Here is a 15,108-nt window from a genome sequence, read left to right as displayed (position 1 = left end):
ATGGCAGATCGTATAGGCAGTGAGGAAAGGAATCATGGGCAACTTGGCGTGTGTGTGCCACTTGACAGTCGTTTAAATGCATTAAAATATTACCTTCTTCAGCATGAGCAAAACAAAACAGAGTCAGAGGCAAACATGACATCCGCCAAATTTTCACATGCGATAGACTTCTGGAGGGGGGATGGGGATTGGATGGTCTGCGGGGAGGAGACGCCCACCAGCAGGCCGGGAAAAATCAAATCATCAGCCAAGGCCGCGCCAGCCAATGACTACAACAATGGGCGAAAGGATAGCTTTGGCGTGGCTGTTTGCTACCCGGACAGGAAAAGGGTTTGCCACAGTATTGAAGTGGGTAGGGACGGAATGACTGAGTCGACTAGTTAACACAAATTGAAATTTTTGAATCAGCAGACCGAAAAATAGGAATACAAGAATAAAGCCAAACGCCCATTTTCAAGTTTTGTTCTTCATCGATTTTCCCTTTTTCCAACTTAATTTTCATGAAATTTACATTCGCTTTGCTGGTCAAACTTTAATATGAACGTCAGGTAATCAGACAGAAAAAGTTTTCTTAAAACCCCATTAAAACGTTAGAAAAAGCATTCATAGATATTGTTTTCTATCATTTAAATTAATAAATGTCAAACAATATAATTGCATCTAATAAATTAGTGCCGCATTGTGAATTTAATAAAACTAAAGTACTCCAAGTGACCCAAAACCAACTAAAAGAATGAAGCTAATAAAAACTGAGGGAAAGAAAAAAGTAGAGGAGACAGTACAAAAATAGAGAAATCGGGAGTGGCCGGCGGAAAACAAAATATTCATGAACACAGCAGTCTTATAAATAAATTTCAGCCCCAGCACAGAACCCATCATTGGCACTTCCACCCTTAACCTCAGTCGCACCCACATCGTTGTCGTCTCCCGATGCAGCTGCTATATAGTTGGTGTGCCACCCACAGAACCCCACAAAACCGGGAAGAAAGTGGCTTTGGAGCGGCTCGAAAAACTTAAAAATATGCTAACAGAGAGTGGGAGAAAAAGGGGCATCAAGCTTTTATGATGGTTCGATTTCGTGGAATTAGCAATGAGCAGGAATTGCAGCAGGATGGAAGCAGTAAGAGGTCGACCATTTGCCACTGAAAAGTAGTCGCTTATGCAAGAAGCGAATTTTTAATAATACCAGGGGGGGGCTGGGAAAATGGTGGCAAATAGTTGCAGAGTGGCGAATACATAATGCAGCGGCCATCAGGGTACAACCCGTAAATACACTCAACAGAATAGGTTTAGTATTGCACCTCTACAAAAGAGATTTTATAGCAGAATGCCAAACCAAAAAAAAAGAAATAGGGCTTCAAAATTATAACCTAACATTAGAGGTATCGAAATTAGGATAAACTCTTTTTAATTAATTTAAAATTTGCACAATTTTATAAAATTTAAGCACATATTAAATTAATTTATTTCTAAAGGTTGTACAATTTGTTTAACGCCTTTTATTTAAATTTCAGCCTCGAGGAGTTTAAATATGTTTTAAGATAAATCCTTGTGCCCAATGTTATTTTGCTAATTAAGCCTTTCTTAAATCCAATCTATGAAAATCAAAGCAAAAGTGTTAAATCCATTCTAATTAATTTAAGCCATTGACATTGACAGGAAATCCCGATTATATGCAATTTGCCGAACTTTCAACTCCAGGAAAGGATCGTGAAGTGAAGTGAAGAGAATCGTCAGCCGGAGGCGGCTAGCGACAAAAAGCCATAAAATAAATTATTTCAAGAATCAATTACAACTAATAGCACAGACCAGCTGGAAACCAATTTAATTCACTTGAGCTGCATACGTAGCGCTTTTGCCAAAGGAGAAAGGAGAAGGGTGTGGGATACCAGTCAGGGACAAAATTCAGGACCCAGTGGCCCCAATGCCTTCCGTTGATTTGCAATGTCTCCAAGTGGGTGGATATGGATGTGCTCATGGGGTTCGATTTGCCTGGCGAGGGTGTGTGTGAGTATGTAAATCACATATGCGATGATTTAAGCCAATGCATAATTGATTGTAATGCCTGGCAAGCCGATTTCGGTTTGCATAAGCACAAGGCCAGGCACAGCATCCAGTCTTCGGAAATTAGCCTGGTTCTGTGTGGCCGGGGGATGGGTCGAAGGGATGTGAGAGAGCTTTCCCTTGCAAATTGGCCAACTACTAATCAATGGCTAAATGCATTTGAAGCCAGGAAATAAAAATTAGGAAACGAAGGGGGGACATCTTGAGTTTGCCTCTCATTGAAAGTTTAAAATTATATTATTATGTTCTCTATCGGGACAAAAGGACTTATATATAAATGTGTCAGACTAATTTTTAATTAGTTTTCTCTCTATAGATAATTGAAGTGGGGGTTCCTATTCAATGCTCGAATTTGTTTAATCCAACACTTAAAAACTGCCCCCAAAATTAGAATTAATGTAAATGATTTAAACATAAAATGTGGTAAAAATGTATTGAAGTAAGTTATGTTTTTATGATGCTTGAATTAGTCGATACTTCACAAACTATGCGATGTCTAATTATTTAAATCATTGATGTTCTTATTATATTTTTAAGCCACAAAAAACATTCAGACAAACGTTACTGCTTCCTGGTGCAAAAGTTTACCATGGCTATTCTTGTTTTTAGAAGGAGAAAAAAATGCTGGCTGAAAATACCTAATGGCTGGCACGTGAGATGGTAAAATGGAGAGATTAAAATAAGTTTTAATAGTAAAAACAATAGGATACCCTAGTTTAAAAGGTTTTATAGTCCAGGTAAAGAATGAACTTGCCTTTATTTAAGTTGTGGATCGCTATAAAACTTTCTGGGTTGTTATTATTTTGTTAAATTGTTTAAAGGGAGTGGCCAATCGAAATGGGAAAATCGCTTAAACATTTCTTTGAATATAAATTGTTTAAGTTCGAGCAGCATTTTTATTTTCATTTTCAACAATTACATATTTAACATATTTAATTTATTTCAAAGTGGATAAGATTTTCCATATTTTAGATGGAAGTTGGTACCCCTGTAATGGTTAGCGGAAAATAATTTTTAGCTACGCCTAAGTGACCTTTTAACTTTTTTCCCAAAGAGCACGTTTGGCCGTTAATGGCTTGGTGGAGTTGCTGACTTCCGACTTCAAGCTGCTGGACGACACGATTGCGTTGGTATGTGCACGGAATTCTCAATTAATTTTAATTTCATGTCAACACCTTCGGACGACAAGTGCAGGATGCAGTTGTAGGCAGAAAGCTGCAGTTTCGGAAGTGTAATTATCCTTATATTCCAATCTGGGGTGGCTCCGGCCTTTTCCTATCTCTCTCAATTAACCGAAAGAATGTGAAGCAGCACTCAGAGGTGAATGGGGGAGGTGGGGGCCCAAGGGAGTCCAGGTGGACATGTTCGTTTGAGGACATTAACCCGGCAGCAAAGGTACACGCACGTGTGCGGAATCTGCAAGTGCTAAAGTCCTAGAAAAAGGGCAAACCCACAGGTCGGCCGATGATGACAGCCTGTTGTTTGGTATGAGCATTAAGCCCCAACTGGACAACAGAATTTCTCTTAACTGACCGCAAGTAAATAAGCCGCTTTTCATAAATGCGCAGAGTTGACAGACGCCAGGAAAAACGTCATTTATGAAAATCAATCTTCGCATTAATTATAATGTGTATATGCAAAAGTTGCTTTATCGTCCCCATGTGAGAAAGTGGTCTTTCGTTAAATCCTTCTCCTGGCAATCAGCCTTTCGCAATTGATGAATTACTTAACATATTATACAACAATTTTATATATAATGATTAAAACTAGCCAATTTAAATTGGAGTAAATTTCTATCGTTACGCAAGACGACCTACTTTTATAAATATATGCTCATACTTAGGAGGATTTAAGTTGACGGAGCAATCGAGTTAAAATGAGTTTACCATTAATACTCTTTACCTTCACAACGAGAACGTTTTGTGCAATTTGAAGTTAATTTATAGCAATGTCCGCAACGGTTGCGGGAGGAAATCGTGGTTGCATTTTCTGGGTAGCCCAGCCATTCAGCACTTGGCACTTCTTCTTATGATAAGTTGACTCCCCATGAAAAGTTGGCGGACTTCTGAGTCCGACTCTGCTCTTAACCCGTCTCGCATTTGCATTTCAATAATTAAGTGTTATTGTGGGTAGTTTGCTTTTTGTTTGTTCTTATTTTCCCCATATTCACATGCACTGAAGGTGCATGCGTGCCATTCGGCTGCAGACAGAGGCACATTAAAAATATAACAACAATGAAGTTGTGTGGCTGATATTAATTCATTTGCTGTGCTTGGCAAATGGCGAGCAGTAGTTGCAATAACTTGAATAATAAAAACGGGGTAGGAAAGAAGCCCCAAGCATTCCGCTTATATGCCATGCAACTTTTTACATTCCTGCCATCTTATTTATTGTATGATTCAACAATTTACCTAGGTTAGGCGACGTGAATATTAAATTATCCTTTTGTGCGGCAGCCAAGGAAAAGGAAAGGCTTGTAGTTGAACAAAGGGACACGTAGTATTTTAACCTGGACGACCACCCAAGTGTAAGCAGTTATGGACGACTTATTTTGTGCGGCCTTTTGCCAAGATCTGCATATTTAATTTGTCTTCGTTTAACTTGGAAATGTTCTTGAATGGGGACAAAAGTTTAAGCGTTAATTTTTAATTGACTAGCGAAATGTCTTTGTCGCATAGCATCCTTAGCACCTAATATTTGGGTTAATCAAATTAAATAGTTTTTAATCAATTTGTATTCATTTGTATATGTGTTGGCGGAGAAACAATTAGGTGAATAACAATAAAATAATATTTCAAAACTAAAACTGCAAAAGAATAATTAAATGTAAATTGAAGAAAAAGCTTATATATAACTTGATAAGAGTGTAAATTAAATTAAAGAAAAGTGGACTCCAAAAATTTGAAGTTGTGTGATAATAGCAAACTATCATGAAAAGTTATTTCTATTTTGGGCAATTTGTGGCACATGGCTATTTGGCAGAAGATAAATTCGCCCTCTATTTAACGGGTATAAAATTCACACAGTCAGACGAAAAAAAAAAACTATAATTCTTCCGACAAGAACAGCAATAACAATAACAGCCAACAGTACTAAACAAAAACAAGTAGAGCCCACAGACTGCAAAACTTAACGTACAAGTTTTTTGCTCACACACAGAATTGCATTTGTACATATAAGGAGGAACCTCTCTCTGAAACTCAACCATGTGATAATGCAATTGTTATTGTGGTCGTAAATGTGTTGCTTTTGTTCTTAACTCTTCACGTTGTTTGTGGCAAATTTAAACAATTTGCACATTGTTAACATTTATTTATCATTGTCGTTACAATTTGAAAACTGTGTAATAGTGTAATAGTGGTGGGAATTCCAAATCAATACGCACTCCCAAACTTTTTCAACACTTTTTCGTTCCTTCCACCCTTTTTCCCTATCTCACCAACATCACTGACAACAGCTTGCTCCGAAAAGCATTGCAATGGAATTTTGAGCATGCGAAGGAGATAAAAGCAAAGCATATGTACGTACACATGTACATCCCTATTTTCACTTAAAAAAACTAAGTAACTATAAAATGGAAATCGGTTAAAAGAGATTAGTTTAGGACCCCGGTATAAGTCAAACTTCTCGTATTGGAAAGCAAGATTTAAAATGCACTTATTTAATTCTATATTTTAAAGTCTCTAACTGAATTTTTTTCTAAGCAATTATTAGTTAGAGCTATCTGTATAAAAATCCTATTTCGTATATATACAACAATAAAAACTATTTTGGAACAAAATGTTAGTCTATAAGTGATTTTAAGCTTTTAATTTATTTATTAAGTCGCTTTCCCTTATTAAATCGCAATGTTAAGAGCGTTAGATTTTACATTTAAAGTCACTTATATAATTAGATAATTATATAACTTTTAAAACTCATTGTGTATATTAAATTTTCCAAAGTGTACTCGAATGTGCGTGATTTAGGTCCTCTGCGTGAGTGTGTGTATTTTTACTATTTATTTATCAAACAATATGCAGCTGTTGCACTTCCCATATGCGTTTCCCACGTATTTTGAATTTAATGGCAAACTTAATGTGTCTTGCTCTCTTCCTTCCCGAACTTGCAACCGGAAATAGGCGTCCACGTGTGTGTGTGTGTGTGGGTGTCTGTCTTAAGTACAACAAGAAAGGAAAGCTAACTTCGGACGGAGCCGAAGTTGATATACCCTTGCAGAATATTCTGTAAATTATATTCTTCAAAATTATTCATATGGTGTATTCTTAATACTCATAAAAAGTCCTAACTTCCTAACTTTAAAAACACCAAAGTTATGGCATTTCCAATCGTTCAGTTATATGGCAGCTATAGGATATAGTCGGCCGATCGTTGTGAAATTTGGTAGGTCGGATTGATTGGCCAAAAATAAAACCCATAGAAAATCCCAACTTGATAACTTTACAAACACCAAAGTTATGGCATTTCCGATCAATCAATTATATGGCGGCTATAGGATATAGTCGTCCGATCCTTATGAAATTCGGTAGGTCGGATTAATTGGCCAAAAATAAAACTCATAGAAAATCCCAACTTCCTAACTTTAAAAACACCAAAGTTATGGCATTTCCGATCGTTCAGTTATATGGCAGCTATATGATATAGTGGCCCGATCCCGCTCGTTCCGACTTATATACTACCTGCAATAGAAAGACAACTTTTGGGAAAGTTTCAAGCAGATAGCTTTAAAACTGAGGGACTAGTTTGCGTAGAAACGGACGGACGGACAGACGGACAGACGGACGGACAGACGGACAGACGGACAGACGGACGGACAGACGGACATGGCTAGATCGACTCTCCTGGTGATGCTGATCAAGAATATATATACTTTATAGGGTCGGAAATGTCTCCTTCACTGCGTTGCAAACTTTTGACTGAAATTATAATACCCTCTGCAAGGGTATAAAAATGGCAATTCAGTCAGCAGAAGCCACAAATTTTCTTGCATCCTTGGAATTGCTGGCAATTTAACAGTTTCAACCCGGTGTTAGTACTCGTAATCCTTGGGGTTCAAATGTGCACCTTGAAGTATGCAAAAACTTTTTCGACCACTGCCCATAACTGTTATCGTTCTGTTGGGCCAATTGCGAGTATGCCAGTTCAAGCTCAGAAAGTATAAATCATATTTGCGGTCTTATCTCCAGAGGAATGCCTGTGATCAAGAGGCAGAAGTCAATGAACGATGCGGGAAACAGAGCTTAGGAAATGCAGGTAAAGAGCCATTGCCATTTAACCTGCAGTCTCATAAGCTGAGTTATTTACTCTGTCACATCGAAATTAGATAACCAGATGAGCTTAGGAAGAATTATTCCTAAAAATGCTGGCCAAGCGAACGCAATGACTTTATGGCTGCGCATTTGTAAGCGCAGCTGTTGCAGCTGCATAAGCAGAAGTACCCGTATCTAAACAGGCACTAGATGGAGCCGGCAACTCGGAGTTGAGTCTGTGGAGCAGCTGTTGCTGGCGACGAAGACTTAAAACGTCGCTCGACATAAATCCCACCCAGAGTCGGTGCACCCTTTGCTTTCTGAACTCCTCCCACGCCGAAGCACATTTGTATTAAATCGAACGTGTTCGCTCCCAGCCTTCCACTTTTCCATTTGCAAGACTTCTGCTGCTGCTTCTGCTACTTCTGTTGCCAGTGCCGGAATTGAGTTGGTTTTTGGGGCCTTTCGAAATATGGAAGAAATTAAACACACCTGAGAAAGATTTTCTTTCTTTCATTTAAATACTAATTCATTTTGATTAAGTTATCTATCTATTTTTTGAATTACTTAATTTAATCATTTTTAAATAAGACCCGAACCTCTTATATATTTATATAACAACAACAATTAATTAATTATAATTAGTATAAATATATATTTACAAAAAGATATTGTGATTTTTGTTTATCAAATTTTGTATATTGTTAAGAATTCGGTAATTTGTTTTGCCCCTAAAATTATACTTTAAACCTTAAGAAAATCTAGCTTATCAATTAACTCAATACTTAAGTTTACGGACTTTTAAGTCTAAAAATATATTTATATAAAAACTTGAAAATTTCTTATTGAACGAATGTTTTTTTAATACAATAAAATATAACAACTTTCCTAACCCGCTCCTGTGTGGTTCTTCTTATTTTGGGAACAGAACTGCACAACTGTTTTATTTATTGACTACACGTAGCACATATCCTTATAATTTTTGTATGTGAGCTCTACATATGTCTGTCTGGAGAGAGAAAGGTCCCATCCAGAAAGGTTGGAAGAGGTCTGTGTTCTTCTTTGCGCTCGACTGCACGTCCAAATATCAACAACAACTTCTTCATCTTTGGCCGCTTTCTACGTATGCAATCTACTGAAATTGAACCTGCAACAAATGGCCATGTTTGACTTGGCCGAGTCCTACTCTTTTCCCACTTCATTTCACTCCCCACTTTTCTCGAGCTCAAGACGAAGCCCATTTGTACATTTTAACGGCTCTTGAGCAAATAAACGATTTTTGCATTTTAGATTTTTAAGCGGCATACGGCACTCTACCTATCTACATGATATTTAGGAAAATTGCATATCGATTGAATCTCATGCCGTGCCCGTGTGCGCATGCATGTCATGTATCTCAATATGACGCTTATTTATTCCTGGGCCTGCAAATATCTCGTAGAAGGCCATTTGGCTTATCATTTTTTGCTCAAGATTACAAGCAAAATTGAAAACCGTCTGATTGGGTTAAAAATCAACTTATAAAATTGAAACAAAAATGTCCAAACACATATTTTTATAAATATAAATTTAAAAAATATTTTAACTATATTCAATGGTTTTGTTTTTATTTCCAAGAACTTGGACATACAACTTTTTGTGCTCTTGGAAATTTTCATAATCTTAGGAAAATTGGTTTTGAAAGTAGGAACTTGAACATTGAATTTTCCAGACTTCAAGTAGACAAAACAGCAAGATAAATTGTTGAACCTCTCCGCAGACAAATCCCTAGAGATTAACCTTAAATTTGTTGTCATTTTAAGTACACTATTAAAGGACTCTTGCCACCTTTCCATTTAATTCTGGTTTGCCTAATGCTTGCCCCAATAAACAACATTTATGCTTGTTTAAAATTTAATATGTTGTGTACTCATGTGTGAATATCGTGTGTACTGAAAGCCGCCGGCTGCAGAAAAACAAAAAAAAGAGAATTTCTGGCAGGGAGGATAATAGCCTTAGCTGATGACTTAAGGTTGCTGCTTTAGCTGGAAGTTAGCCAAGAAAGGCTGGGTGCTACTTCTAATGTTGCATTGACCACAAATGTGATGTACATGTGGTAGATTCGTGGCCAAAACGTTGCCTGTTTATCATTTTAATGAGAAATCTGAGATGCGCTGTCTTGTTTGTTATACCCTTGCAGAGGGTATTATAATTTCAGTCAAAAGTTTGCAACGCAGTGAAGGAGACATTTCCGACCCTATAAAGTATATATATTCTTGATCAGGATCACCTCCTGAGTTGATATAGCCATGTCCGTCTGTCCGTCTGTCCGTCCGTCCGTTTCTACGCAAACTAGTCTCTCAGTTTTAAAGCTATCTGCTTGAAACTTTCCCAAAAGTTGTCTTTCTATTGCAGGTAGTATATAAGTCGGAACGAGCCGGATCGGGCGACTATATCATATAGCTGCCATATAACTGAACGATCGGAAAAGCCATAACGTTGGTGTTTTTAAAGTTAGGAAGTTGGGATTTTCTATAAGTTTTATTTTTGGCCAATTAATCCGACCTACCAAATTTCATAAGGATCGGACGACTATATCCTATAGCCGCCATATAACTGATTGATCGGAAATGCCATAACTTGGGTGTTTGTAAGGTTAGGAAGTTGGGATTTTCTATGGGTTTTATTTTTGGCCAATCAATCCGACCCACCAAATTTCATAGGGATCGGCCGACTATATCCTATAGCGGCCATATAACTGAACGATTGAAAATGCCATAACTTTGTTGTTTTTAAAGTTAGGAAGTTGGGATTTTTTATGAGTATTAAGAATATGAATAATTTTGAAGAATATAATTTACAGAATATTCTGCAAGGGTATTTCAACTTCGGCTCCGCCCGAAGTTAGCTTTCCTTTCTTGTTTTTAATAAGCATCGATCGCTTTGGTTTCCCCAAAGATTAAGGCAAAAGCATACAAATTTAAAAAGGTTTGTCTATGTGTTTGTTTTATTACGTTTTATCACCCCCCTAATTGGCTTGATATAAGCAACTTTACAATTAACATTTTTTTTCGGAATATAAAATTAGTTTTGCTGTTTTCGACAAAATCAGCCTAACATTTGGTCATTTCAATCATTTATCAGCATGACTTAATTTTATGTTTTCATTGCAAATCCGATTTATTTGCTTGTTATAATTGAGAGAATAATAAATTTAGAATTTTCAGCACTTAGTCAGCACGAAAATTGGTATTTGAAAAATATTTGGACAGGATGCTGAGCTTCCAATCTGTGTTATTTATTAGAAAACATACAGCGTAAATGCGCAGCCATTTATTAAAGTCGCTGATAATATTGACAAATTACTTCTCTAATTAATTACCACGTGGCGTCTGAGAGATTTTGCTCCCATGTAGAAAACATTTAACTTTGAAGCAACTTTTGACTTTTCCGGAAGGTATTTCAGTTGCCGCAGATTGCGGGATGGGGACACAAAATTTCTAATTTGGGTGAGGCTGCTTATGGGCACACTTTGCCCAACTAAGATGCTGGTAAGAAATTCATTAATTTTCGCTTATGATTGTAATCCGCTTTGGGCAAGGTCCATGACCAAGCTGGCGAAAGGACGAAAGCGAATCCTTGTGCTATTTGCACAAGCGCACGAAACTTTAGTTAAACATAGATGCAAAAGGCAAAGGCCCCCTGGCTTTCCATCTGCGGCTGCCACGCCCCCATTTTTCGCGTAGGCCCTTCAGCCTCACCGCTCCCCCCGCCCACAAAATGCCCGGCCGAGTTTGGCTCTCGGAAACGGAGTGCAAATATTTACAATTTCAAATTTCCACTATTGTTTACTTAAGCCAACTGTAAATGTGAGAGTGGGCGCCATTTCGGCCTCTTTGGTGGGCGCGGCACTCGCTGGGGGTTATCTTTTGTTTAAAGTCTGTAAGCCCAAAACTGGGAAAAGAACAAACTTGCCATGCGTCTAGTCGTGTGCCACCAAAGGGAATGGCCGAAAAAAGGTAGTGCCAGACAGACCAGTCAGTTTGACCACCCCACTTTCAAGGTCAAAAGTTTTCGGATTAACTTTAAAGCTTAGCCGGCTAAGCAAATATGTCTAGCACACAACCAGCCGCTCATACGGTCGAAATAAATTAAAACCCACACTTACACGGATTGGAAGTACGAGTGAAGCTCAGGGAATACGTGAAAGATGTATGGAGAAAAGATGTCGGTACGCAAATCGGGTCAGAAATATAAATATATCGTGGGTTTTTTTTTAAAATCAAGGCGTTAGATTTACAATCGAATAGCATTCAACTGCCTTTTACAATCCATAAACTTGTAGAGACTACAATGTAGAAACTTTACACTCTAACATAACTTTGAAACTAAGAAACACCGTAGATATGTAAATCGAGCAACCTTTTAGAGGGTATTATAATTTTTTATCGGACGTTTCTTTATTTTGGATCAGCATCACTAGGCGAGTGAACAGCAAACTTATTTACTTCTGCATTTATGTTTTTTTTTCATATATAGTAGTGTCATATATTATTATTACATAGTACTCTTTTTTACACAATCTTATCTTTATTGTAAAACTCCTCGTTTGCCCATTATAACCTCGTAAAGAGGTTTTTTTTATGAATTAATTGAAAAAACTTGTATTAAAATAATGATGTGTTAACTAGTCACTTTATAGTCAATATATTTCATAATTTGCGAAAGTCCCCCGCTGTTCTGCTTTTTTTGATGGCGACACATAGGGCGTCAAGCCGCAAAAATTTGCAAGCCAGCCAGGCTTGGGCTGGGATCAAAAAAAGCTGAGGCAGACGAGGCGGCAAACGAATGAAAGCAGCCACTCTCGACGATGTCCTGGAGCGAATATTTGCATCAGTTTTAATGTCAACCAGGACGAGGACAATGCCTAGGCTGGCTGTTCAACGAGTTGAACTTTTCGCTCGGCCGTGTTAAGCCTAAAATCGAAAATCCCTGCCCCGTTCGTTCGCCTGTGGTCGTCGGTGCTGCCTGGCACCACCGCACCACCGCACCACCTACAACCTACACCGCCTACTACAAATACAGCCCCACCATTTCATACGATGATGCCTGGCTGGTGGTGCTGCTGATGCACAGACGGCTGTAGCAGCATTGGTGGCAAACTTGGCACTTGGCCAACGGAATTTTGCCGGCATAAAATACAAAATATTTCAAACTGCCTGACTATTGGCGACCTGTTACCCCTCGCCTTTCGCCTCGCACTCCTCGAACATCCTGCATCCTTCTGCTCGCACAGATCCACCATTTGAGGCTTAATTCTGTCCGCTTGACACTCGCAGCACGAGCTGCAAAATTTGTAGTATGTGAAATTCGTTGTGGCATCGGACTCTATTGCACATATTCTGTGGACGGCAGGATGAAAAGTGGGAAATCGGGAAAGGGGGAAAGGCTCTGTCCCTCCGACCATCAATGCTTTGGCACTCAGGCTTAAAGGGGGCTGGCTCTGCTAACTTTATAATATGTAAAATAATGTCATAATTAAGGATTTATATGAAAAGTTGAGCAATAAGCCCTGCGCCACCCAAAACACATACACCCACACATTAGCACGTATTCTTGTCACACATTTTGAACTTGCCTGTTCTAGCCCACCTCCCCCTTTTTGATAGTATGCATATCAATCGCCTTGTGCTCCTCTCTTTTCCGCCATTCCCATCAAGAAATGCTTGCAAAAAGTTTATTTTTCTTTTTTTTTTTTGCGCCAAGTCTTCTGCGCCCGCACGCATTCGCGGAAATGACACTGTGGGGCATGAATACTAATTCTTAATTTCGTTGCTCCGGCATTGCATCTAACTCTGCCGCTTCCCGGCTGCAACACGTTAAGTTGCCTCCAGTCCTGTGCCGCAAAAACTTATCTTCCCATTCTTTACCCGGCCCACGCAAGAGGAACTCCAACTACGACGAGGACGAGGACGACGAGGACGACGAGGACGACGACGACGAGTTGCAGTAAACTAAACCAGAAGAAAAATGAAATTTTCCCTGCACAGAGCATATTTTGTGGTTGCTTAGGGGGAGTGGTTTTGGTCCTTTCGCGGGGGTGTGGCGGTGGGGAGTTACGGCTGCAGTTGACAAAAGTTATGGGTTTGCATGCCCGTCAACTACAGAAACAAGCAAAGCGGAAAAGAACTGGACATGTTTGCGAGTCTGGGCAGAGCACTGGATTAAATGCTCTTAGAGGTATACCCCACTCCCCCCCTCCCTTCCCACCTCTTAACGTCCTCAGTGATTTCCATGCGGTATGAATTTAGACGATCTAATTTCTCGATGCAGTAAATATCGCTCATTTGCTAAAGCAATGCAGTTTATATTTGACAATCTATACATGTATCAATCGAAAAATATTTTACCAAATAGTTATAAATAGTATTTCGTATTCCAGTACAGAAAAATGTCATGGAAAAACACAGATATAAATACGTATTGTTTATAATTATTCTCCTATCCTATTTAAAAAGTGTGGCTTCTTTAAAAATATGTGTTCTATCACAGTAAATATATAAATGCAGGTACAACCTTAATATCAATAGCAATTAAATCAATAGTCCTAAATTCGGTTTTTAAAGAGCATTTTCGCAACATAACATTTAACATAACGATAGGTGCAGAATATATTTTATCTATGCGAAATAACCGTCTGTGTTTTACTGTTAGACTACATAGTCATGTGCGAATTGACATCGTCTTGTCGATACCTTACAATCAATTATGCATTAGCTTAAATCGTCACACATGCGATGTATATATATATATATAGGTTCATGGCAATCCCAGCATATATATACACTCAGAGGAGGCGACGAGGCTTGAACTTATTCCTGTCCGCTGTGGTCCTCCCTGAGTGCTGCTGTGTCTGCCTGTCAAGTGAATTGAATTGATTTCCATTTGGGCTATGCTATTAGCAATAATTGAATCTTGAAATAATTTATTTCATGGCTTTTTGTGGGCAACCAGCTCTCCCAACTAACACGTGGATATGTTCGGTTCAACTATAAGTGTGGAACGATATTATGTAAACTTAAATGATTAAACTATTTAATAAGTGATAAAGCAAGTTTAAGGTTTAATTGTATACCCTTATATAATTTCGGCCTATCATATCATTTAGCTGCCATTAAAATTGTTTGACCCATTTTCATGTTTGTTATTTTGAAGTTTCCGATGACTTCTTCAAAGGTGATCCAAAATGGGACTTCTATAGTCCATAATTTTACAAAAATTTAAGCCGATTTCAAAGTAATATCTCTTAACGTTTGTGGGCTAATTCTTTAAAAAACAGCATTTAAATTAAATTAGTTATTTTTTAACAGGGTGACCCACAATTGGACTTCTAGACACGGTTGCCAGGTTTGGCTCTTTTGAGCCCATTTTTATTGAATTTGGCTCTTTTTTGCTAATTGCGATAAAAAATATTTTAAACTTGAAAAAAAAAAGAATTCATTTTTTTATTAATCCATTTTTTTTTTGCAAATTTAAAAGTGATTATATCTGAAACCCAAAAGTGCCAGATCGAAACTAAATTGTTCCGCTGTTTCATTTCAGAAAAATGTTTTGTTATGTTTTTATACCCTTGCAGAGGGTATTATAATTTTGGTCAGAAGTTTGTAACGCAGTGAAGGAGACGTTTCCGACCCCATAAAGTATATATATTCTTGATCAGGATCAATAGGGGAGTCGATATAGCCATGTCCGTCTGTCCGTCTGTCCGTCTGTCCGTCTGTTTCAATACCGTTTGCGAGCTCAGTTTAAAAGCTAG

The sequence above is a fragment of the Drosophila rhopaloa genome, unplaced genomic scaffold (genome assembly GCF_018152115.1).
Source record: "Drosophila rhopaloa isolate 14029-0021.01 unplaced genomic scaffold, ASM1815211v1 contig_47, whole genome shotgun sequence".
Classification (NCBI taxonomy): Eukaryota; Metazoa; Arthropoda; class Insecta; order Diptera; family Drosophilidae; genus Drosophila; species Drosophila rhopaloa.
The sequence above is the reverse complement of the archived record's forward strand: the minus strand, read 5'-3'. Positions refer to the sequence as shown.